Source organism: Schistocerca nitens, chromosome 9, assembly GCF_023898315.1.
Source record: "Schistocerca nitens isolate TAMUIC-IGC-003100 chromosome 9, iqSchNite1.1, whole genome shotgun sequence".
Lineage (NCBI taxonomy): Eukaryota > Metazoa > Arthropoda > Insecta > Orthoptera > Acrididae > Schistocerca > Schistocerca nitens.
Window position 1 is genome coordinate 310,162,388 of NC_064622.1, and position 27,358 is coordinate 310,189,745.

Below are 27,358 nucleotides of genomic sequence, written 5' to 3' on the forward strand. Positions count from 1 at the left end.
TAAAGGTAAAGCTTCTCTTGTCTTTATTATTTGTTCCAAAGGGAGCAGTCTCCATTGTTCATTCGTTAAATATCTGTATTCGATAATTTATGATCGAATCCTTTAGTGATTCCAGCGTTTAGCACTGAGGAAAGGAAATATCATGTTTCTGATTTATCATCAAATCCGTAAACCGTCTCTCAACTGCAACAACCTCCCCGTTCGAGTAATTAGTATCGCTAGCTTCTAATATGAAAACTTCGCATTAAATTCTCGGAGTTCATCCCAAATTTTGATTGAATGTTATAGTGTGGAACAAAAACTACTCCATCTGGTGAAGCAAATTGATGTACTCCCGTGAAAGAACTTCGGCATCGAAAGAAGGGAGGCTATAATATAAGTCTCCACGACGTCGAGATCGGTAGAGTTGGATCAGAAACTCGGGTTGGATGAGATTTCGGAAACGAATTGCCTCCATAATGGTGTGAGATGTGTTTCCATGGAAATTGAACCAAGCATTGACTCGAAATGGGTATGTTCGGCTACTTGGAGGCCGTTTGCAGCCATTCATGGACTTCATTTTCCCAAACGACGACGGAACTTTTATAGATGACAATGCGTCATGTCACCGGGCCACACCTGTTCACGATTGGTTTGAAGAACATTCCAGCGAATGATTTGGCCAACCAGATCGCCCGACGTGAATCACACCGAACATTTATGGCACTTAATCGAGAGATCAGTTCGTGCACAAAATCCTGCACTGGCAACGCTTTCGCAATTATTGACGGCTACAGATGCAGTATGGCTCAATATTTCTGCAGGGACTTCCAGCAACTTCTGGAGTCCATGCCACATCGAGCTGCGGTACTACGACCTGAAAAAGGAGGTCTGACACGATATTAAGATATACAGGGTGATTCAAAAAGAATACCACAACTTTAGGAATTTAAAACTCTGCAACGACAAAAGGCAGAGCTAAGCACTATCTGTCGGCGAATTAAGGGAGCTATAAAGTTTCATTTAGTTGTACATTTGTTCGCTTGAGGCGCTGTTGACTAGGCGTCAGCGTCAGTTGATGCTAAGATGGCGACCGCTCAACAGAAAGCTTTTTGTGTTATTGAGTACGGCAGAAGTGAATCGACGACAGTTGTTCAGCGTGCATTTCGAACGAAGTATGGTGTTAAACCTCCTGATAGGTGGTGTATTAAACGTTGGTATAAACAGTTTACAGAGAATGGGTGTTTGTGCAAAGGGAAAAGTTCTGGACGGCCGAGAACGAGTGATGAAAATGTAGCACGCATCCAGCAAGCATTCGTTCGCAGCCCAGGAAAATCGACTCGCAGAGCTAGCAGAGAGCTGCAAATTCCACAATCAACTGTATGGAGAGTCCTACGAAAAAGGTTAGTTATGAAACCTTATCGTCTGAAATTGGTTGAAGCACTGTCTGCAGCTGATAAGATTAAAAGAATCGATTTCTGTGATTTTATCCTTGCTCAAATGGAAACAGATGAATCTTTCGTTTCAAAGATTGTGTTTAGTGATGAAGCAACTTTCCACACTAACGGGAAAGTCAACCGTCACAATGTCTGTATATGGGGCACTGAGTGAGAATCCGCGGGAAACAACTCAGTATGAACGCGACTCGCCTAAGGTGAACGTTTTCTGTGCCATTTCAGCCAATAAAGTTTTTGGTCCATTTTTCTTCGAAGGTGCTACTGTAACTGGACTACAGTATCTGGAGATGTTAGAGAATTGGCTGTTCCCTCAGCTCGAACAAGAAGCACAACAATTCATATTTCAGCAGGATGGAGCGCCACCACATTGGCACTTATCTGTCCGTAACTACCTGAACGTCAACTACCCGAGGCGATGGATCGGCCGCCAGGCAGCCCGTGACAGAGCACTTCATCACTGGCCTCCAAGACGCCCTGATCTTACCCCCTGCGATTTTTTCTTATGGGGGTATGTTAAGGATATGGTGTTTCGGCCACCTCTCCCAGCCACCATTGATGATTTGAAACGAGAAATAACAGCAGCTATCCAAACTGTTACGCCTGATATGCTACAGAGAGTGTGGAACGAGTTGGAGTATCGGGTTGATATTGCTCGTGTGTCTGGAGGGGGCCATATTGAACATCTCTGAACTTGTTTTTGAGTGAAAAAAAAACTTTTTAAATACTCTTTGTAATGATGTATAACAGAAGGTTATATTATGTTTCTTTCATTAAATACACATTTTTAAAGTTGTGGTATTCTTTTTGAATCACCCTGTATTCCATGACTTTTGTTGCTTCAGTGTGTAAGCGATCTGTTTGGCGGTTAAAGTGCACTTCTTCAATTATGTAGAGGACAAGGGGTTATTTTTAGGAAATATGGTGCGAAATTGTGATTTAGTGTGTTTTAGTGCGCGATGCGCCAGCCTCACGGCAGACGGCGGACGAAGGCTGGCCGGCGCGTCATGCAGGTGACACAGTTTTGCAACGAGCGTCGGTATGTGTGTACCTGTGCGGCACCCATCAACAGCCGGAACTCAGCACTAACAGAATTAAGCAGGACCTGGCCGCGTGTGGCGCGGTTGTGTTAGCCAACTCATCCAGAACCTTCTAATAAACACGGCCCCGCGTAACCGGCGGATTCAGCAGTGGTCTCCACTATTGAAGGGGATCAGAGGTGGGCGTCGGCATCGGTTCGACTGAGTGGGCATTCGGTCGCTGTTACGTCGTCGTCATCAGTCACGCTGTCTCCAAGGACCAGCCGGTGGAGGGCATTATCCACTGCTGCACCGGCGACTCCCAGCATCGTCACGAACCGCCGCGTCTGCAGGAGGCGAGCCTGACCGGGCCTCGCGCTGCTATCCTCCTACCGCCTGCGCAACCGCTGACTGAGTACGGCTTCACGTTCCCCAGGATGCGAGCATCAGCACATCTCCACCGTGACACGAGCGGTGGGGCTGAGCTACCGGAAAATGTATTGCAAGAACCAACAATAAAGACGAAGATTGCTAGAAACAGCCACCTTCTCCTACCCAGCCACGCCCTACAACCCCAACCACGTAACCCACTCCGGTCATCCTATTACAGTTCTTTCCTATTTTTCATATGAATGGTAGTCTGGTACACTTGTATATCACAATTAAAACTGAGTTGTCGTTTCATCAAAAATCGATTCTGATAGATATCCCTAGGCACATAACGACCACAATGATTTTAGAAATTACATGGCAACTGTTTAATCAGATACTATCGGCTATTCTGATGCATGACACTACGGTCGTTTACTTCAAAGGTAAGATGGCTCATTATACGAGAAGTTACCTCTGGATGTTAACGCCTAATACTGGAATCCAATGACGGACTATTTTGTTGTTCCATTTGAACGGAGTCCAGCCATTTTTCACTTGCTTCATCAACGCGCACATCTTTACAGCATGCTCAGTGGACCTCCTCCTGGGTATGTGGCCAACATACTGATCCTCACTAACTTGTTTGAAGTGCGTGGTGAGACTAGCGCTATGGATCAGTAATTTTTGGCGGCGGGTTTCCGGTTGCAGCTCTCTGGGAAAGTTGTGGAACTTCCTGTACTGTATCGCTTGGAGCTGGGGCATCACATGGAATTTGAAGCACACGGGAGTGCTCTCCTCACATAGCTTCATTTTCTTTACTTTAGTGTTTTCACTGAAAGAATTTTGCGAATTAATCTTTATTTAGTCACATCCTTGCTAAAACTTGTTCACACAAACAACAAAGCACGACCTGTATATCTTACTGGAGACTGACCAAGTGAGATGGTGTGAAGGAGAAATCCATGGCCACTGAGCAGTGCTCGGTTAAAGCTTTCTCTGTTCGTGTCGGATCATTTCATGTGGACTAATGTGGGTGCCTCACGCTACCTTACTACATAAAATGACACTTTTTTTCCATTTTACATGTGACTACTTCTTTCTTCAGATCAGAGAAGCATGTGACCCGAACGTGGCTTATGCCAGCTGCTTCAGTGATAGACTAAAAACTGCACGTAAGTTCCTATAACACTTGGACACAGTTCTGTCTGACACGCAATTTGTTGTCACATTTATGACTTACTCGATCAGAACCGTTCTCTCTATTTTCAGTTTAAGATAATGCAATGAACATACATTGACGAAAAAAAATCACAACACAAAAAATAATTAATGTAGAGTAATGAAATTTCGGGAATAATCTGTCTGCGTAATATAGTTAAGTGACTGACATTGCAAGATCATAGGGATAGGCAAGCACGAAAAAAGCCATTGCAAATGTGAAACGTTGGTACATTAATAACCAGTGTATCAGACAGAATGTTGAATGCAAGCATGCAAAAGTGCATACATAGTGTCGGGCACGTGCCGAATGTTACTTTGTTGGATGGAGTTCCATGCGAGTTCCACTTCGGTCATGAATACAGGGGTGATTAATGTTGGTTGTGGATGACGCTGGGTTTGTCATCCGATGATGTCCTTTACGTTCTCGATTGGAAACAGATCCGGTAAACGAACAGGCTTAGATAACAAACAGACAAACAGCGGAGCTAATTGGTTCAAATGGCTCTAAGCACTATGGGACAACATCTGTGGTCATCAGTCCCCTAGACTTAGAACTACACTCCTGGAAATTGAAATAAGAACACCGTGAATTCATTGTCCCAGGAAGGGGAAACTTTATTGACACATTCCTGGGGTCAGATACATCACATGATCACACTGACAGAACCACAGGCACATAGACACAGGCAACAGAGCATGCACAATGTCGGCACTAGTACAGTGTATATCCACCTTTCGCAGCAATGCAGGCTGCTATTCTCCCATGGAGACGATCGTAGAGATGCTGGATGTAGTCCTGTGGAACGGCTTGCCATGCCATTTCCACCTGGCGCCTCAGTTGGACCAGCGTTCGTGCTGGACGTGCAGACCGCGTGAGACGACGCTTCATCCAGTCCCAAACATGCTCAATGGGGGACAGATCCGGAGATCTTGCTGGCCAGGGTAGTTGACTTACACCTTCTAGAGCACGTTGGGTGGCACGGGATACATGCGGACGTGCATCGTCCTGTTGGAACAGCAAGTTCCCTTGCCGGTCTAGGAATGGTAGAACGATGGGTTCGATGACGGTTTGGATGTACCGTGCACTATTCAGTGTCCCCTCGACGATCACCAGTGGTGTACGGCCAGTGTAGGAGATCGCTCCCCACACCATGATGCCGGGTGTTGGCCCTGTGTGCCTCGGTCGTATGCAGTCCTGATTGTGGCGCTCACCTGCACGGCGCCAAACACGCATACGACCATCATTGGCACCAAGGCAGAAGCGACTCTCATCGCTGAAGACGACACGTCTCCATTCGTCCCTCCATTCACGCCTGTCGCGACACCACTGGAGGCGGGCTGCACGATGTTGGGGCGTGAGCGGAAGACGGCCTAACGGTGTGCGGGACCGTAGTCCAGCTTCATGGAGACGGTTGCGAATGGTCCTCGCCGATACCCCAGGAGCAACAGTGTCCCTAATTTGCTGGGAAGTGGCGGTGCGGTCCCCTACGGCACTGCGTAGGATCCTACGGTCTTGGCGTGTATCCGTGCGTCGCTGCGGTCCGGTCCCAGGTCGACGGGCACGTGCACCTTCCGCCGACCACTGGCGACAACATCGATGTACTGTGGAGACCTCACGCCCCACGTGTTGAGCAATTCGGCGGTACGTCCACCCGGCCTCCCGCATGCCCACTATACGCCCTCGCTCAAAGTCCGTCAACTGCACATACGGTTCACGTCCACGCTGTCGCGGCATGCTACCAGTGTTAAAGACTGCGATGGAGCTCCGTATGCCACGGCAAACTGGCTGACACTGACGGCGGCGGTGCACAAATGCTGCGCAGCTAGCGCCATTCGACGGCCAAGACCGCGGTTCCTGGTGTGTCCGGTGTGCCGTGCGTGTGATCATTGCTTGTACAGCCCTCTCGCAGTGTCTGGAGCAAGTATGGTGGGTCTGACACACCGGTGTCAATGTGTTCTTTTTTCCATTTCCAGGAGTGTATTTAAACCTAACTAACCTAAGGACATCACACACATCCATTCCCGAGGCAGGATTCGAACCTGCGACCGAACCAACCGTGCAGTTCCGGACTGAAGCACCTAGAACCGCTCGACCACAGAGGCCGGCCTCAGCAGAGCAACAGCGGTATATGGACGAGCGTTATCCTGTTGCAAAACACCTCCTGGAATGCTGTTCGTGAATGGCTGCACAACAGGTCGAATCACCAGACAGACGCAGTGACAGTGCGTGGGATAACCACGAGAGTGCTCCTGCTGACATACGAAATCGCATCCCAGACCGTAACTCCAGGTGTAGGGCCTGCGTGTCTAGCACACAGGCAGGTTGGTTGCAAAGAGCCTCCTTCTAACAAATACACGGTCATCACTGGTACCGAGGGAGTTTACATCAAAAGACACAACAGATCTTCACCCTGCCCTCCAATGAGCTATCGCTTGACACAACTGATGTCCCAAATGACGGTGGTTTGGAGTCTGTAGAAAGCACGCTGCAGGGCGTCTGGTCAGAGTTCTTGCATTGCATTGCTTTACATTAATAATTTTTCCATAGATCATGAATACGACAATTCGTAATGATGTGGAAAACGTTTGTTTAACATAAGGTTTCTTTACAGGGTTTTTCTTTGTTTATTTTACAATTACTACCCCATACCTAAAAATTCATCTATTGAAAGTAGAAGGGACCGTCGCTCAGAAATTCTTTTAACTTGTTTTTAAATACTGGTTGGCTACCTGTCAGACTTTTAATGCTATTTGGTAAACGACCAAAGACTTTTGCGGAGCATAATTCGCCCCTTTATGAGCCAAACTAGTGACAAACATTTTTTTTCTAGTGTTGTAGCTTTGCACTTTGCTCTTATTTTTGAATCTGGGTAGATTGTTAGTGACGAATTTCGTAAGTGAATATTTATATTGTTAAGATACGGCGAATATCAGTAGGTCCTTAAATAAATGTCTGTAAGGTGAGCTTGGGTGGGTACCAGCAATTATTCTGATTACATGCTTTTTTACCATGAGTACATTTTCTCTTAATGATGAATTAACGCAAAATATGATGACATATAAAAGTAGTTAATGAAAATAGACATAGTGGGCTAATTTACTGATATTTTTATCACCAAAATGTGCAATAACCCTAATAACATAAGTAGCTGAACTCAAACTTTTCAGTGGATCAGCAATGTGTTTCTTCCACTTCAGTTTCTCGCCAGTGCACATACCCAGAAATTCTGAATATTCTGCCTTGAAGTAACCGAATTGTAACAGTTCACTGTGTCACTGTGGTGTCAATTGCTGCTCAAATTGCTGCTGCAGATGCAGTACGTTGCCCCGATGGTCTTTCACTGTGTGACTGTGTGAACCACAGCATTCTCTTAAGTAAATTAGAATATTATAGTGTCACCGGCAGTGCTGCGAAGTGGTTTGAGTCTTATCTGTCTAACAGGAAGCAAAGGGTGTTGTTGCGAAATACCTGTGCAGTAAGCAGCCAGTCTTCATCTGACTGGGAATTAATTACATGTGGTGTTCCTCAAGGTTCCATCTTGGGTCCATTGCTTTTTCTTGTGTACATTAATGACCCATCAAGTGTTTCATCGGCAGATGCTAAGTTTGTTTGCAGATGATACAAACATTGCAATAAGTAGCAAGTCAAGTACAGATTTAGAAAGAGGTGCTAATCAAATTTTCACTGACATTAATAAGTGGTTTAGAGATAATTCGCCGGCCGGAGTGGCCGTGTGGTTCTAGGCGCTACAGTCTGGAACCGCGTGACCGCTACGGTCGCAGGTTCGAATCCTGCCGCGGGCATGGATGTGTGTGATGTCCTTAGGTTAGTTAGGTTTAAGTAGTTCTAAGTTCTAGGGGACTGATGACCACAGTAGTTAAATCCCATAGTGCTCAGAGCCAGTTGAACCATTTTGAAAGCTAATTCACTGTCATTAAACTTTGAGAAGACCCACTATATGCAGTTCAGAACCTGTAAGAGATTTCCTTCTGGCATGAGTGTAACACATGAAGACGTAAAGATCGAAGAGGTTGACAGTGTTAAATTTCGGGGGTTACAACTCGATAATAAATTCAGTTGGCAAGGGCATACCACAGAATTGTTTAAGCGCCTAAACAATTCTGTATTTGCTGTGAGAATGATGTCAAATGTAGGAGTTATAAACATAAAAAACTTCCATACTTTGCTTACTTTCATTCTATTATGTCATATGGGATCATATTTTGGGCCACTCATCAAACTGAGCAAAAGATTTTAAAGTGCAAAAGCGTGTCATAAGAATCATTTCTGGTGTAAATTCAAGAACATCTTGTAGAAACCTGTTCAAGGAACTTTGTATCCTAACCACTGCTTCTCAGTATATTTATTCCTCAATGAAATTTGTTGCAAGTAATAAATCTCTATTTCCAAGCAATAGCTCAATGCATAGTATCAATAGTAGGAATAAGAACAATCTACATAAAAACCTAAAATCACTTACCTTGGTCCAAAAATGGGTCCAATATTCAGGAACACACATTTTCAATAAATTGCTATCAACCACTAAAAACTGCGTTTCAGATAAAGCACGGTTTAAACAGAGTTTGAAAGACTTTTTGATAGGCAACTCCTTTTACTCCATAGATGAATATCTTAACAGAGACTGTTAAGCCAGCTTACGTAAAAATATCGGTTAGATTTCAGTTTTGACAACACTTGGCCACAACAGTCAAGTTTAGGTATTTACTGTGTGATAAATTTATTAATAATGTGTAACAGTATTTCATTCTGACAGCGTGTTAATTCTGTAAATATTACCTGTTCCAGTTTACTGCATTGTTATTTCTCCTGAAAAATGATCAGGGTAGTAAGTATTATATTCAAAGGTTTTATGTTTTTTATGTTATAGTTTCTGGCATGTTCCACACCCACGAGAGTCATCTCTTTTTTTTTTTTGGGTCTATAGAACGAAAACTGAATGTAATCTAATGTTCCCTCTCGTTAGTGCCACTCGGCCGTCCGGAGCCCGGTCTTCTTTCGGCCGTACATTCTCGTATGACCTCCGCTGCCAGAAATCATGTACAGTGGCCACATTCCTGCCGAGTCTTTCTGCAGTATCGCAGAAGGACCAACCAGCTTGTCATAGCCCTATTACACGACCTCGTTCAAATTCAGTGAGGTGCTGATAATGGCGTCTTTGTCGCCTTAAAGACTAACTCCAACTCACCACGTGTAATCTCATAGGTAACTAACGCACACGATCGCTACAGCGCGTATTTAAAGCAAACCTGAATTGCAAGCTGATAGAGGAGCTACTAGCACCACTCTTATGCGAATGGCGGGAAACTGGAGTAGACATCGCCTTTCAGATGTTATGAAGATGGCATCTGTTCTTTCTGACATGTCCGAAAGAACAGATGCCATCTTCATATCGTTTAAGGCTGATGACCTTCTTCATTGCGGATACACACGATTTGCCTGAACTCTTACGGGACTCGGTGGACTGTCTGCCTCGAGTAATGGGTATAATGGCAGGGGAACTACGAATGTAGTGTGTGGATTATAAGTTGAGAATGTGGGCCTCACAGGGAGTGTGCCGGCGATAAATCCCTGCCCTCGATGGCTCAGATGGGTAGAGCGTCTGTCATGTAAACAGAAGATCTCGGGTTCGAGTCCCGGTCGGGGCACACATTTTCAACTGATCTCGTTGTTGTATATCAACGCCCATCAGCAGCTGATGGTATTGATTTCATTTTAATTTCTTTCAGATGTAGAAACACGCCTATCAACTTCCGTTTATGTCGGACAGCTCCATATTGGTGCTGTGATCTTCTTCCCGTCCGTAAGCCTTCTGTATTTTTACTAACATATTTTGCGCTATGTGTTATCTGACTGTCTAGTATTGATTCGCCGTTTCATTTCCTCATGGTTTGTCTAGGGGAGCTTAACCAAGTGCATAACTGGGTCGAATGTAGCGTGAGGATTCCTTCCTGAACGATACAGGATAGTTGCACAGCCACACACATTTTGATTTATTAACATATCTCTACCAAAAAGCAAAATAAAACTCCCAGAAATAAAGAAAAAAAATTATTTACGGCTTTCTTCATACAGCCATAGGCCTCGAATAACGATGTAGAATAGTATACATCATGACCCGCTTCTTCCAATAAGAATAGCTGCAATAACGCGATGTTCACTAGCTAGGAAAGGTTTCTCATTCTTTTGGTGTAATGAAAATAGCGAGGAGGAGTGGAAACGGCAAACCAAGAGAAACGGATCGAGCTGCTCTTGAGTTATGTCCTTCATAAACGTGATGCAGCCGTTATGTGGTTTTCCGTATATTTTAAGTACCGCCAGATTGCGTTTAAGCGACTGCCCCGGAGCCCACATTTCGCAATATCCGATAATTGTACGTTTATTAATCCGACGCGCTTTTAATTAAACTGGAAGGAGGCACAGTCGCCAAAATTAACGTCTTAGTTAAAATTCTCATAAAGCTGATAAACGACCACCAGCGCTCGGTTCCTTTTTCATTCCAGCCGGCAGAATTTAAATTCACCGCCTTATCGCGTTAGAAGACAGGTAATTTCAATCTGTGCCTCTCTTTGCGATGGACGACCTCGGCAGCCCTTTTATTTCACTTTTCTCCTCTATGCCGCTGCTACGGCTTTAGGTGAATAAAAATCCAATCTCCAGATATCAGCCTCGTTCTTTCGAGACCACTATTTTTATATTGGCATCGTGAATCTAACGGAATGTGTGCCTCGGGGTTGACTAGAATATCTCCCATCTCGGCGAAACAGGTATACTGAACCTACGAGCAAAACGTCCCGTCGAATCGAGGTCAACATCTACCACGCTTGTCATTATAGAGAGTCTGGCGGAGGGCACTTCATGTCCTATTTGTAACTGCCTTCCAACAGTTTAGGTATGGTTGTCTCAGTACACCATACACGTCACTATTCTCTTTCTTTAACCATGCGACCCTCACGCTGAATGTAGAATTCACATGCAGAATGCGTTTTAGTCGCCTGCTTCGTGTAACATATTCCGTTCCGATACCACCATGATCAACTGGCATCCTGACAGGCGACTTGGATCGACTGATACATGTAACGAAAACGGTTTAGAGTTAATATTGAAAGACATGCGTTGCGATAAAAAGGAAGAACTACTCCCACAAGCAGTTATAAGTAGGCTGTTTAGGTTTTCTTATTGGTAACGCCACGTAGCGCTCTGTATGAAAATCACTGGCTGTGCTGTGTGCAGTCTGTGGCTAGTTTACATTGTTGTCCGCCATTGTAGTGTTGGGCAGCTGGATGTGAACAGCGCGTAGCGTTGCGCAGTTGGAGGTGAGCCGCCAGCAGTGGTGGATGTGGGGAGAGAAATGGCGGAGTTTTGAAATTTGTAAGACTGGATGTCATGAACTGCTATGTATATTATGAGTTTTCAACACTATTAAGGTAAATACATTGTTTGTTCTCTATTAAAATCTTTCATTTGCTAACTATGCCTATCAGTAGTTAGTACCTTCCGTAGTTTGAATCTTTTATTTAGCTGACAGTAGTGGCGCTCGCTGTATTGCAGTAGTTCGAGTAACGAAGATTTTTGTGAGGTAAGTGATTTGTGAAAGGTATAGGTTGATGTTAGTCAGGGCCATTCTTTTGTAGGGATTTTTGAAAGTCAGATTGCGTTGCGCTAAAAATATTGTGTGTCAGTTTAAGCACAGTCATGTATAATTTTTCTAAGGGAACGTTTCATATGTCGACCCTTAGCCGAGGATACCTCACTGGAATCTTCTGATTTTTTTCTTGTAGTTTGTGTAATTAGTGTAGCTTTTGTTTATTGCTAGGTCGTAATTATAGAGAGAATTTCCTTTGTAGTTGTACTTTTTCATTGTTGTACAGTAAAACAGTTGTGGCATGCATGTAGATTTGCAGCAAGTATTTCGCAGCTGCGCTTGCAATTAACGAGATATTATTTTCAGTGCTATGTTAATGTGTTTTCTTATTTTACTCTTCCAATTGTGTTTTTCTGTGTTATTGTGACAATAATGGCGTGTGAAAAACGTAATACTAGGCTCCAAAGTAAACTGAGAAATGACAGTGAAGACGAAAGCAGTGTGTTAGCGCCACCGAGTAATGAATTAACTAATGTTCAAAGTAGTAATTTGATAACTGTGCACAGGGAAATGGAGCGGGCGGCAAATAATGGTGTAGACAGTGAAACAATTAGTGAACAGGGAAGCATTATCGATCGATCGGTCAGCAACGGTTCGCCTCAGGAATCTGAAATGACAGGACACAATCTTGCAAATACTGTAGATTCAGGTTTTGGGTCCTCACCGTTTTCTCAAGATACATTTTCTGCTTGTCAAAATATGAATGTTGCCGGTGCAACTTCACTGCCGAAAAGCACTGAGGAACATGTTTCAGACACCAGTGCATTGTTATTACAGTTAATGCAACAAATGGGACAAAGGCTACAAAAGTTAGACACAACGCTTGAACAAAATCAGAAACAAATGGGACAAAATCTTCAAAAGTTAGACACAATGGAACAAAATCTTCAAAAGTTAGACACAATGGAACAAAATCAGAGACAAACACAGCAAAAGCTTCAAAAGTTAGACACAATGGAACAAAATCAGAGACAAACACAGCAACAGTTAGACACAATGGAACAAAATCAGAGACAAACACAGCAAAAGCTTTAAAAGTTAGACACCACACTTGAACAAACACGTGAAGATTTAACTACTGAGTTACATAACATTGAATCGAAATGTCAAGAAGTCTGTAATGACGTAAAAACAAAGATTTGTGAGCATTTTCAACCTATTTTTTCGCGGCATGAAAATGCATTACAGAATCATGAAGCAGCCATAAAAGAACTGCAAACTATTGTTCATGAAAATCATGAGACCTTGCAAGCTAAAATTGACTCAGTTGCATCTACCGATTCGGTTACGCAACTTACAAAATCTCAGGAAAACTTAAAGGACACAGTAGATACGATTTCAACACAAATGGACATTCTGAAACTTAGTTCAGAAAAACACACAGAGGAAATAATTTCACTATCGGATAAAGTAGCCGAACTTTCAGATCAGTTCACTAACTTATCTACAAAGGTAGATGATGATCTGAATGACACAAGACCTGTAGCTTTCACTGACACTGAAGAATATGAACAAATTAGAAAATTCAAACAAAATCAAAATCAAATCAATACACAGTACAAAAGAGAAATCCGGGAAGTACAAGATCAGTTGGCACAAGTAATACAAGAATTACATATTTCAGAGGACACTCGCGCTCCAGTACGGGAAGAGGGACATAGAAATACGGAACAGCCACAAAATAATAACACAGCGCATTTTGGAAATTATGAAAGAAATTGGCAAGGTGCACCGAATTTTGAAATGGAACCGCCGAAACGACGTAACAATGACCGATATGCGACTCGCCGATATGATGATTTTGACTATAAGCTGTTCGTTACTACACGTAAATTTAAAACATTTAAGAATTCTGGCAACGACATTCATCCACAAGCGTGGCTCCATCAATTGTTTTCCTCCCAACTGGTCATTAGAGCACAGATTAGAATTTATGTGTGGCTACTTAGAGAATGAACCAGCTGAAAGAATGCGATCGCTCATTCACGATTGTCACAGTGAAGGAGAATTTTATCATGCCTTCCTCTCAGCATATTGGTCTCAAGCTACACAAGACCGAGTAAAACATAGCATCATAATGATGAAACATTTCGATTAATCTGAATTTTCCAGTCTTGTGAAATATTTTGAAGACATGTTGCACAAGAATCAATACCTGTCAAACCTATACAGCCCCTCAGAACTCCTCCACATTTGCTTAATCAAATTACCTGAACATTTACGACATATTATTTTGGCAGGACGTTGCAAAGACGACATTGAAGCTTTTCATGGACTCTTACAAGAATTAGAAATTTACACTGACAATCGCGGAACGCGAAAACAGGAACACAACAATTACAGGTCACATCCGTCGTAATTCCGCGATGAAAGAAATAATAACTGGACACGACGAGGCTATTCTCACAACACAAATCGTGACCAAAACAGACACCACCCGTATGACAACCACTGGCAGAGTAATAGTTACAGAGAAAGTACGCATTTCTGTAGTAATGAATATGACAGAGACAATCATAGAAACAGACAATACGGTAACCAGAACTATTATTATCAAGGGAGACAGAATAATTTCAGACGCAACAGTTCAGCGCGCAGTTACGATTCAGGGAGAAATTCTCCACCACGTGACCGACAAGAAAGAAACTGTGGAATCTACCGACATGATGACAGACGATATAATCATAACGACAGACCTGAATTTTATCAGAACTGGCGGGATTCAAACAGAGCAGGGCACTCTCGACAAGGTGAATTTGTAGAAGTTAGGTCTCCTAATCCTAATAACGACGCTCGCCAACAAAGAGACAGACAATGACTTGCACAGCAGGCAGCCGCGTGCGCCAGCTGGCTCAGAGAAAAATAACATAGAAGCTAACCTTGAGAAAAATTCCAGTATTCTTTACCGACATATACCACACGATGATTCCGTTGAAGCTGGAGCTCTGCATAGTAGTAAGAGTAAAGGCTTGCACCACATTTCACATGTAAAACCGTTTATTGAAAGATAATCTGCTTTTTAACTTTGTCTTTGCCATATAACTTTTCACTTTACATTACTAGTATGCTTTGTCAGACTTAGAATCTGTTAACATGCAACAATGTTCGAAGTTAAATATCCAGTCAAGTACCAAGAGAACTTATTTCAACAGAAATTACGAATGCATTGTTATAGTGAACAGGCGACACAGTGTTGTTATTTGTACATTCTTGCTTGTTAGTTGCACGATTATGTAACGATTATAAGGCTCACATACTTAGAACATTTACCAGTACTGCTAATGAGATTTTAATGCAACATTTTGGTTTACTTGAAAATACATTCTGGATTTATAGTACTTTCTGTGAGATACCAGATGACACAGTGGTTAGTTTATGTGACAGCTACACGATTTTATCACGACGCTACTAATGAGTGACAATTTACAATGTTGCTTTTGTGGTGTTTCTGTTTTATATCTGCACAGTTTTTCTGTATAATTCTGGAAAGTAAAACATGTTTTAGTAGTAACTTTTGTGGTATAGCTACAATGAGAATGCCTTTTCCGTAGCACAACAATACGTTACAGCACAGTACTTTCTTCATCACGGCAATAAGCGTAATAACTAAGATATCTATATGCAAAGCATTTCACTTTTGTTTATCATGAGGTCAGTACATTGGCTTCTGCAGAACTTAGCTTTCGGAGGACAATAACTACGACACTTCCACAGGGATTGTCTTACAACAAGACGCACATTTAGTGCTACAGGACACGTATTTGAGTGATTAATTTTGCACTTAAATCATTTATTTTTAAAGATATTTGAAGTACAATGATACAAAGGTTTTCCATGATACATTTCATTCCATTGCTGTAATCTGTAACACCTGAGGGTATAATTACATTAATCCTCAGGGGGGTACACGCTTACTTTGTGTACCATGTGTGTGGCAAGCACAAGGAGCCCTAGCTAACATGGTATTTGCTTATACAACTTTACACATAGGTACCATAGTTCTCTAACACACAAATTACACAGCTATCTGATCATTTAACAGAGAAACAAACATTTTTTTTACTACATCAGTGACACATGTTTACGCAATTACACAGTTGGGTAACTTCACACTTATGAAATTGTATTTTGTCAGCACTGTGTGAACTGTTCATATTTTTTCGAAACCATTGTGATACTATGAGAGCTTTGAATGATGTATTTGGTAAGGGAGCATGATTTTAAAGTACGTTTGAGGTAAATAACACTATTGAAATGAGCAGAGAATTTTTTTTAGGTTTTGACACTATTGCAGAAAGCTACGACGTTTTTGAGATATGACTGAGGTGTTATGATGTTATTTTTACGACGACGATGTGGATTATACTGTTGAGGTATGTTTATGATCAATAAGATGATGCTACCGTATATGAGGAATTTGATTATGCTACATACACACCTGGAAATTGAAATAAGAACACCGTGAATTCATTGTCCCAGGAAGGGGAAACTTTATTGACACATTCCTGGGGTCACATACATCACATGATCACACTGACAGAACCACAGGCACATAGACACAGGCAACAGAGCATGCACAATGTCGGCACTAGTACAGTGTATATCCACCTTTCGCAGCAATGCAGGCTGCTATTCTCCCATGGAGACGATCGTAGAGATGCTGGATGTAGTCCTGTGGAACGGCTTTCCATGCCATTTCCACCTGGTGCCTCAGTTGGACCAGCGTTCGTGCTGGACGTGCAGACCGCGTGAGACGACGCTTCATCCAGTCCCAAACATGCTCAATGGGGGACAGATCCGGAGATCTTGCTGGCCAGGGTAGTTGACTTACACCTTCTAGAGCACGTTGGGTGGCACGGGATACATGCGGACGTGCATTGTCCTGTTGGAACAGCAAGTTCCCTTGCCGGTCTAGGAATGGTAGAACGATGGGTTCGATGACGGTTTGGATGTACCGTGCACTATTCAGTGTCCCCTAGACGATCACCAGTGGTGTACGGCCAGTGTAGGAGATCGCTCCCCACACCATGATGCCGGGTGTTGGCCCTGTGTGCCTCGGTCGTATGCAGTCCTGATTGTGGCGCTCACCTGCACAGCGCCAAACACGCATACGACCATCATTGGCACCAAGGCAGAAGCGACTCTCATCGCTGAAGACGACACGTCTCCATTTGTCCCTCCATTCACGCCTGTCGCGACACCACTGGAGGCGGGCTGCACGATGTTGGGGCGTGAGCGGAAGACGGCCTAACGGTGTGCGGGACCGTAGCCCAGCTTCATGGAGACGGTTGCGAATGGTCCTCGCCGATACCCCAGGAGCAACAGTGTCCCTAATTTGCTGGGAAGTGGCGGTGCGGTCCCCTACGGCACTGCGTAGGATCCTACGGTCTTGGCGTGCATCCGTGCGTCGCTGCGGTCCGGTCCCAGGTCGACGGGCACGTGCACCTTCTGCCGACCACTGGCGACAACATCGATGTACTGTGGAGACTTCACGCCCCACGTGTTGAGCAATTCGGCGGTACGTCCACCCGGCCTCCCGCATGCCCACTATATGCCCTCGCTCAAAGTCTGTCAACTGCACATACAGTTCACGTCCACGCTGTCGCGGCATGCTACCAGTGTTAAAGACTGCGATGGAGCTCCGTATGCCACGGCAAACTGGCTGACACTGACAGCGGCGGTGCACAAATGCTGCGCAGCTAGCGCCATTCGACGGCCAACACCGCGGTTCCTGGTGTGTCCGCTGTGCCGTGCATGTGATCATTGCTTGTACAGCCCTCTCGCAGTGTCCAGAGCAAGTATGGTGGGTCTGACACACCGGTGTCAATGTGTTCTTTTTTCCATTTCCGGGAGTGTATTTCTTATGATGAAATATTGAAGAAGTGTCGACGAATATGTATATGTATACTAAGGTAAGGAATAATGAGTAGTGGTTAGGGACTCTGATTTGTGGAAAAGGACGTTGGAAACCTAGAATCGTACTTTAAGAATTATGAAATGTGTGTACATGTGTGAGTGTATTACAATGGTGTCGAAAATTTTTTGGACACTGTTATATTTATACGATTTTATTTTTAACACATTTGTAGCGCAAATTCTCAACCTGTGAAAATATTTTTATATGAGACTGTCACTGTAGCGGAAACTGCTGTCGTAAATATTTCGGTAAGAAAGTTAAGTGACCACCTTCACGTAATGCGTCGTGGGCACCCAGCTGCACGACAGACGCCTGGAAAAAAGCCATTAGTGTGTGCCTTTCAGAGGCACAGGTGGAGAAAAAAAAGAGGCCATTATCCTCACTATTGACATTCCTTTGTAGAAAGCATCGTAAATACGACACCCTCAAACTTGAAAACACGATTACATTGTAGAGTTCTTAATTTATGATATTTACTGAAATGAAATGATGAGAAACATTTCATGTCTATTGTCTTGCTAGTTGAAAGATTGTTTACTGCCTTATGAAATGCCATATGGCTAGTGAATGACGTTTCACGCCTTTCTTTGCCTATTTTGTTTAATATCTAGTTTTTAGCTGCACTGCAGCATTGGTTAAAATAAAATTTTATTGATGTACTAATATAGATTTTTCTGTCTACAGATCCAGTAAATAATAATTTTGTGATACTTCCAAAAAAATGAGGGAGCACAAAAAGACATTTCCCTTCACAGGAACTGCATAGATAATTTTCTTTTCAAGTATTTGGTAATTTATTTCATAGAATAAGTTTTTGTGATGCACCACTTTAATGACATAGACATTAAGATGTGAATAGACATTTCTCTTATCTGCATTGTTGTCTTTACTGTAATATTTTTCTGCTTTAGTTTTGTCATGTTTAGATATAAGTTATTGCATTTGCTGCTGCTGTTTGCCAGGCATAGTGCTACTAAATTTCACTTTGTATTACTCTGTTAAGCCAGTTTTACTACTGATTTATTTTCCTTGTTGCTGCACATTGGTTCATATTAGTTGTAATGTTGCATTTGCTTGGTAATTTAGATTTACTGTAGCTTGCTTTGACAATTTCCATTTTTTTATTGGTGTTTGTATTAATTGTTTTGCGCTGCTGCATTACCTCGTCCTTTAGTTTAGCATCTGAGCTCAGTAGATTTAAGTTAGCTTAAGAGGGGGTAGACTATATAAGAGAATGAGTTGCGATGCATTGGAAGAAATGCATTGAGAAGTTATACGAAAAAAGTATAGAAAGCAGGTATAGATGGGACTTTTTGGAAATAATGAAGAACAAAGGGAGATCTCCAAGAAGTAAAGAAAGTTTTGTTTGCAAAATACTGCAGTAAAACAAACCCTGTCCTTTCCTTGTGTTATCCCACTATGTGTTTGTGTACCCTTGGGTATTTGTGATCTTCCTGTCTTTATGTGTTTATCTGGTGAGAGTTACGTTGTATAATTTTTCTGATAATATGTTATCTACTTTGTAAAGATGTTTAGACATTATTTATTCTGTTTTGTTTTAATGCTCATGTGTGAAGTTGATGTTTCAAAAGTTATTCTGATCTTTTATGTATGTACTTATGTCATAATTCCTGTAATACTGATGTATATGTTATTTCGATTCTTTTCTAAAGCCTGTATTACTAGAAATGTTATCTGTACTGTTATGTTCTTTAATGATGTATTTTGTACCTTTGTTATTGTATTCTTATGTTATAAAATTGTAATTGACACCAGTTCATCAAATTAAGTAACTTGTAAGTTACATTTCACTGCACACGTTTCTGTTGGTCATAGTATATGGACAATAAGTGAGAAGTAGGGACTATTAGTGTTTGCACATGTGTTAATAATTCAGCAAGGGACTGGATAACAGCATTGCTGGTTCTAAGGACAATTCCAAAAACTTTGTGAGTGCACAAGTGGTGGTTTATGGACTTGCTATATTCTCTGCAAGACTTCTAAGGACAATTCCAAAAACTTTGTGCATGCACAAGTGGTGGTTTATGGACTTGCTATATTCTGCGCAAGACTCTTCGATGGTGATTGTACACCTGCACAGTCGCAACAGATGGCTTCTATCCATCTCTACAAGGACTACAGTGGGTCTGCATCTTTGATGGCCCGCCAATACCATTATTTCTACAAGGACTGCACTGGGTCTGCACCTCTGGTGGCCCACCAATACTGTAATCTCTACCAGGACTACAGTGGGTCTACTCTGTGATGACCTACCTACCAATATTCTTCAAAACTTCGACTGACTCTGTGGTGGGTTTGCTCTGTTGTGGACCATTACCTGCCTGCATGTCAAGAGTCAGCACTGTCTTTCCGTTGGAAGGACAACACTACATCTTCAAGACTGCATGGAAATCCACTACTTCTGTGTGCATTGTCTTTTACTGCTCAGACTTTGAGAAAAGAAACGGCAGTTTTACTGTGATGAATGATCATGGCTGTCTTTATGGACTGTGAGAGAATTTTAGCTTTTGACCAACATTGTATCAATAAGTGTCTGCATTTGATATCTTTGTTACTGTAATTATGATAAATTTTATCAAATTATTATTGGCCTCTGCCCAAAACAATTTGTAAAATTTTTTGTGGGGAGCATGGGGGCTATATAAGTAGGCTGTTTAGGTTTTCTTATTGGTAACGCTATGTAGCGCTCTGTATGAGAATCACTGGCTGTGCTGTGTGCAGTCTGTGGCTAGTTTGCATTGTTGTCCGCCATTGTAGTGTTGGGCAGCTGGATGTAAACAGCGCGTAGCGTTGCGCAGTTAGAGGTGAGCCGCCAGCAGTGGTGGATGTGGGGAGAGAAATGGCGGAATTTTGAAATTTGTAAGACTGGATGTCATGAACTGCTATATATATTATGACTATTAAGGTAAATACATTGTTTGTTCTCTATTAAAATCTTTCATTTGCTAACTATGCCTATCAGTAGTTAGTGCCTTCCGTAGTTTGAATCTTTTATTTAGCTGGCAGTAGTGGCGCTCGCTGTATTGCGGTAGTTCGAGTAACGAAGATTTTTGTGAGGTAAGTGATTTGTGAAAGGTATAGGTTAATGTTAGTCAGGGCCATTCTTTTGTAGGGATTTTTGAAAGTCAGATTGCGTTGCGCTAAAAATATTGTGTGTCAGTTTAAGCACAGTCATGTATAATTTTTCTAAGGGGACGTTTCATAGTGATAATCAAGCTCTGAAGCCTTCAAGCTATGAAAAACGTATAATTTTCATTCTCCAGAAAACAGTTCGGAAACCGAGTGGTGAAGTTTAGCCTACAAGTCGCCGATCAGAAAGTTTCTGTCTGATTGCTTTGCTGCAGCGCATGTGCAACGTAGCGAGACTCCGATGCGGGAACATAAGCATCGCCATGTAGGCAAGGGATCAGTGTGCATTCGCGTCTTGCCAGAGTTCATGTGGTAAATATAGAAACGTGAGCTTTAGTGGCATTATTACCAGATGCGTTAAAACGGGACCAACGTGCTCTTAGTCTTCTCTAGATCTGCTGAAGGACAGACATCAGTAGACATACATTGGAGCAAGAAAAATATATATGGGACAGCATATCTGTCGAAAACCACAGTTGTGAAATGGTGCGCCAAGTTTCGTGGTGGTCACGATTCCACACGCTAGTCGAGCTGAAAGGCCAACCTGATAAAACTCAAGTGCGAGACACTCGAGCAGCCACCTGATCTCTCCCCACATGATTACCACCCTTTCAGTTCATTAAAAATTGTCTCGAAGGATTTACGATTCCTGTCGGATGAGGATGTACAGCAGCCAGTTTCGGACTTCTTCACACAGCAGAACATTGTGTTTTATATCAAATGGGTATGTTCAATCTCGTGCGTCGGCAGTATGAATGCCTCACTGCTCACGGCGATTTTGCCTCAGTCTCATGCCGATTTCTGGACTGAATGGTCTTCGAACATAAACGTTTTGATCGTCCCTTATATGAAGTCACACATACACGTACGTTCACAATTCAGCGTAACTGAAAAGAAATGGGCTTGCGTAGCTAATACTTGAATATTGCGCAGTGAGTCCTCATTAGTAAAGGTACTGGACTACTTGGAACACGTGTTAGCTTCCTCCTTACAGCATCCAGCTGTGCTTTGAAGACGGTTACTCAGATTTGTTATTGTTGCCGTGGGGTGCAAAAGATCTTTAAATCACCTAACCCAAAATGCTGTTCATGAAGACCATGTTTATGTATCATCAATTAATGTGCGAAATGAAAAGAAAAGGTATCGCTTTTTCAAAATCCCCCCCCATTGTCTACCTTTACAACGCGTAAGTCTGAATTTTTGGCTCAAAGGTGTCTACAAACTTCCTCTGCAACCGTGCAAATGTGTGGCAGCCTGGCAGCCGGGCTCGGGTAGACACACACGAAAAAAAAGGCCTTAGCTGAAAAGTTTGTGTGAGGTGTAAGGAGGGTTAATGATGTCACATTGGCATCAAATTTCACCACAATTCTGCCCAACGCCATCGTGGACGGGCTCATGATAGGAAGATCGTCACACCCTCTTACACACGTTTCAGCCCTTCTTTTGACGCCTATGCGACGAAGGTCAGAACCACTACATTCAGTGTTGAAATCACGCGATTTTTTTACGGGTGGCCGAGGAAACATTTCAGACACACCGTCGTTCAGAAGCTTTCAGGAGACGGCATAAATGGCGTAAAGGAAACCACACCTCCCCTTGGGGCATAGATTCCCAGACATTTCGCGGTCGAAAACGACATTTTGCAGAGAGATAAGCAACAGGACGACGTTATTGGCAACGCTCTACACTTCTGACACCCCCTGGCCGATTCAACCTTACTCTAAGCACATAGTGGGTCTGGAACCCCGTTGAATGATCTAAAGCCTTCAGAATGTAGTTCGACCACAATTTTTTCCATGGTATACAGGTTGGTACTATTAGGGACCATTCTAAGTCGTTCTAAAAAATTTGAACGTGATCCAAAGCAGCAAAGGGTGTTGATGCTTTTTCAGCCCTCCTGTTTCTCTCCCTCATGTGCCCTGATCATGGAGGGACGCAACATTGAAATGTGCATGAATCAGTGTGCGATTTGCAGGGGTGGATGGGGGAATTTCCCCCCCCCCTCCCTCTGCATCAGACCATCCCCTCCTCTGGTTTTAGTTTATGCATCCCAACCTGGGATGTTTATTTCCCACGCACTGGAGTAAAACTTTACATAAAATTTTGTGGAGCCGAACACTGAAAGTTTTTAATACAGTCTTACTATTAATACTATTAATATGTTTGATTGTTGATTTTGAAAAAGTGTTTTGTAGTAGTTAAGCATTTGAAAACATTTAGAACTAAATAATCATTCTCATGTTGCCATTGTTGCTTTCGTTTAAGGTGCGTCATCCATTTACTTGCGAGCTTGCGGGGGAAGTAGTGTGGCAGTCATACCGCAGCAGTCGTACCGCAGAGTTGGGTGAGCTGGGGGCTGAAATTCCCACCCCGGGCCCTGACACAGGGTGGTGACCGGCTCGGTACCTGTGCGAACATTTACCGTTAGGCCACCTTTTGGCAACGGTATGGCGCGGACTAACGCGCCTGGGACGAAAGCACACTGCAAAGTGAGCAACGGTACCTACTAGACGGGATCGGACAGTCTGACTTCACTAGCCGCGAACCACGTAGGTGAAGCTTAACACAGGCTCCCCAGCATCGCGTACTCCAAATTAATTGGTGCCGTTCGTTCGTTGCCTCGCGTCCGCCAAACGCACGGCGATCTTCAAACGTTCCCGATTCAGTAGCTTCATTAGTGAGTTGAGAGGCTCCGGGCCTGTAAGAACTACGGAACTTCAGGATGTCATTCAAACAAAGCAAAATTTCTGATTTCCTTAAGAGCAGTGCATTACCTGATTCGTGTAAAAACTCTGACAGTCAGGATACTAACAGTGGTGCTAAAAGAGATAAAATACACAGTGAATTTAAAAAAAGAAAACGGTAATGATGATGCTAATACAGGGGAAGAGACTGTCTCTCCGGTGACTGAAAACTGTGACACGTCTTAAGCTAGGAAAGGGAGTAACAGTACTCTTGAGTTGATAGTAGGAAATTGTGTTGCCTTATAACGTTTTCAAAACTGGCAAAAGACAAAGCCGTGGCTGTCCGTAATTGACAAAAACTTAGTAATAAGCACAGTGTGTTCACAAGTTCGTGAACTTAAGGTGGAAAGCAGTGAACGTGTGAGTATCGATAACGCGTTTTAGCTGGTGTTTCCGCTAATAACGCCAAAAAACTAAATGATAAAATCGGGGATCATGCAAAGTGCAAATCACACATGAAGTGCGTAGAAATCATTAGTATAAAAGAAAAGAAAAGTTTAGAAAAATGCGCGAGTGAAAGTGAAAAGTTGTGGGGAAGCAGCATCAAGAAAAAGTAATCTGCAACTGCTTCGTTGTTCAGATCTGCATATGTAATAGCAAAACAGAAATTATCATTCAAATCGTATCCTGCAGTAATCGAACTACAAAAGCTTAATGGTTTATCAGTCGGTAATATGCTTCATTCTGACCATGCATGCCGAAATATCATTATGTTTGTAGGAGAAGAAATGAAAAAGAATCTTGCTCACTTCCTTGTAGAATCGGTTACAAACTTTAGTATCATGATGGACGAAAGTACAAGGGTTTCCAATAAAACTTGTTTAATAATATATTTACGTTTGTCCTTTGAGGGAGTTGCTTGCAATTATTTTTTTGACATTGTTGAATTAGAAAGTGGGACAGGAGAATGCATTTTCAGCACACTATTAGCAGCTCTTGAAAAGTATGGCATTACAAATGTACTAAAAAACCACCTTGTAGGTATCGCAACAGATGGTGCCTCAACAATGCTTGCACCCTACAAAGGCGTAGCCGCTCTACTGCGTAGTCATTTACATAAGGTTTTAACTGTCGTTCATTGTATGAACCACAAAATGGAATTAGCTGTCCATGATGCTATGAATGATGTAGATGATGTATACCATGTACAGGTTTTTTTAGAGTCCTTATATTCTGTGTTTTCTCGAAGTCTCAAAAATCAGAGACTACTATAAAGTATTTCACAAGAATTATCCTCGCAGCTATTAAAACTAGGCCGTATTTTTCGTGTACGTTGGGTTGCTTCCTCATTTAATGCTGTTCGAGCTCTTCTTGAAAGTCACAGTTCTCTTGTCCATCTTTTTGAAAAACTGAGACATGGTGGTTTCCGACCAACTCAGGAGAGATCTAAATTTGAAGGTTTACAAAAAATCTCACAAAGTGTTTGCTTGTAATGGAATTAGTTATGCTTTATGAGGCCCTAGAAGTTCTGCAAGTATTATCATTCTTTGTGCAGAACAGAAATTCTTCAGTCCTTAAAGAAAAACAGGAAATTGGCGTGGCTATAAGAACTCTTGAAACACTGAAACAAATGACTCGCCACGAATTAGGATGATAGTACAAGAGTTGGAGGAAAAGCGTACATTCAAAGGGGTATTAAATAACGAACCATCTTGTGATGAATATAACAGATTTCAGACATTTCGGAAGAAATTTTTTCAGTCTTTGGTAGACAATATAAAAAACCGCTTTGAGGACCTGGATTTCTTTTCGGATGTAGCCGTATTAAATTCAGATACATGGCCTTCAGATGATTATGAACGTGTGTTTTATGGTGACATGTCAATTTCTCGCTTGTGTGATAAGGTGGATTTTAAATTACGTGAAAGCACGTGTGCGTCACTAGTTAAAGGTTTTCGAATCTATAAAGAAAATCCTCAACACATGCCCAATTCTGTGAACGAACTTGTGAAATCAGTTGAAGTTGTACCTATATCTACGGCTGAATGTGAACGCGGATTTAGTGCCATGAATTTAACACTGATTGATCAGAGAAATAACTTACAATTTCCGACACTTTCAAATCTACTTTTCATTTCAATAAATTGTCCTCCACTGCATTGCTTCGATGCAGAAAAATTTGCAGCAAGATGGATCAAGTCTCAGCACCATAGTGCCATTGACAAACCAACAGGCAAACCCTCGAATCTTCAGGAGCAGTCTCTTCAACTAAATTCTGTAAGTTAAAATGACAATTATATACTGTAGTACTAGCTGAACCGGCCACACTTTGCTGTGGCTTTGTCATAATACGATGATTTAACAAATTAACATTCACTTATAATTTCAGAGTGTTAAAATTAAGCACAAAACAACACAAAAATTTTCATTTTACATTTTATTCATCTCATATTTTAGTATAGTTTGAGTATCGTATATTACATGAATCGTTTACAAAGTTGCTAATTAACAACATATGAAGATTTATTAATTTTATAAATGTGGTAAGTAAACTCGGCATGCCCGGATGTCTCTACCTTCCCCTTATGTCCATCTTCCTTCTTTTCCCACTCCCCATCTTCTCCTGCCCTTCTCTCTGTCCATTTGCTTCTCTCCTCTATCACCTCCTACCCCCTCCGTCACTCTCCCCTTCACTAAGGTCAATTTCTCTCCCCCTCTAAGTCAATCTCCTCCTCCCCTCTCTTTCTGTCCCTGTGAAATCCAACATTTACATATTGAAAGCAGTAATTTGCGTCTACAATTGCCATAAGGACAATGCTGAATGTTTTTTTTTTTGTAGTTGATGTATTCACTTCCAGTATTCGGAGGACACATAATTTGCACATGTTTGCCATATATGGCTCCTATGCAGTGAGGGAAATTCCACTTCACTTCGAAATTTCTTGCTACCTTCTGCCATTCTTCAGTATCCTTTGGAATCTGAAAAGTAAAACATAGTCATTAGTTTCCCTATTTTTTCAGACTGATGACACATAGGACACAGTATCAATAGATGACGGCGATGTAGCTCTTGAAGAACATGTACCTCCCACATATGTGAAGCACATATTTTCAAATGTTCTTTTTACAGCGGCCTTGGGGGGGTATGAACAGGAAACTCCGAACATCGAAACATTGGTTGCAAAACCTAGCTGTGAAATTGTATATGTGGACAACAATAATTGTGACGAATTTGTTCAAACAGAAACAGAAGAGCTCGAATTAATTCGATTTTAGAAATAAGTATTTTTTAACAGTTCTTTAATATCCATACCCCCCCACCCCACTGGTAAAACATTACTTAAATGAAATCAGTATTGAATGTTGCGTGCTTACCTTTATGTAATTCTTCAACACCAATGAAATAGTTTCACATACTTCTGTCACTATGAGGGAAATAGCAGAATATGATATATTAAATAAGTACATTAGTGACTTGTATGAATCGCCAGTAGCTAAAAATCGTAATGTGATGGCCCATCGAATTCTTGGTGAAATACGGTCTTGGCGGTTGTTATCTTTCTTTAAAATAAGAGGTATAGTTAACTGCAGTAAGTAATTAAAGTCTTCAGTCGACATTCTCGTAAAATTACTAAATAACGCACCATCGTCTGCTTCTAGTTCCTAGGATACTGTTTCGTGGACCTTCTTTAAATACCCTTCTCTTCCACCATCGTTTTCTTTTCCTTTGGTTTTCATTTCCGTTGTTAGCTGCATGTGCAAGTACCAAGTGGGCAGCCGCTGCGATCACTTTATCATCCATCATACTGCAAGACCGACACACGAGTGGCACAAATTCTGTTGCTTTGGTATAAATTAACCTGCCGCATGCAACATACGCCGCAAGATGTTGCCTGTT

The 27,358-nt window shown here is 42.2% G+C and overlaps 1 non-coding gene across 1 annotated transcript; it reads left to right on the top strand.

Annotated features, from left to right (window-relative positions):
* The first annotated feature begins 9,637 nt into the window (after window positions 1-9,637).
* On the top strand, window positions 9,638-9,712 carry Trnat-ugu (transfer RNA threonine (anticodon UGU)). The gene has a single exon. It is a non-coding gene; the product is annotated as a tRNA-Thr (tRNA).
* Window positions 9,713-27,358: the final 17,646 nt, after the last annotated feature.